Raw genomic sequence first — 516 nt, 5'->3', positions numbered from 1 at the left:
AATGAGCATGGTCTGGGCGTTCAGCGCCAGCTTTATCCATTTCTGGGCTCTGCTTGTCCTCAGAGGGATTTTGAGTAGCCATTTGTTCATTTCCTGTCTTCTTGCTGCCTTGAAGTGAGGTGTTTAATGTTTTCCCACTTCTTAATTGAACTGCTTGGCATTCTTCTGCTATTTGTTTTGACAGTTGCTTTTCTGTCTGCTTTAATTGCACTTCCATATTCCTGTTAGCCATTCTTGTTTCCTGTAATATTTCCTTGAATTCGGCTAGCTGCTGAGTTAGAAAATCTAATTGCTGATTAAATTTATTAGCCTGATCCACCGGACTGAGTTCTGCAGTTACTTTTTTAGCTTCTTCTTTCATGGAAGATTCACTGCTTAGATACAGATGCTGATTTCTAGCAACTGTATCAATGAGCTCTTGAGCTTCTTCAATTATTTTTCTCATATGTATAGATCCACCAGTTGAGTGGTCTAGAGAAATCTGAGCTTTTTCTGTAAGCCCATAGTAAAAGATGT

Source organism: Arachis duranensis, chromosome 1, assembly GCF_000817695.3.
Source record: "Arachis duranensis cultivar V14167 chromosome 1, aradu.V14167.gnm2.J7QH, whole genome shotgun sequence".
Taxonomy (NCBI): domain Eukaryota; kingdom Viridiplantae; phylum Streptophyta; class Magnoliopsida; order Fabales; family Fabaceae; genus Arachis; species Arachis duranensis.
The sequence above is the reverse complement of the archived record's forward strand: the minus strand, read 5'-3'. Positions refer to the sequence as shown.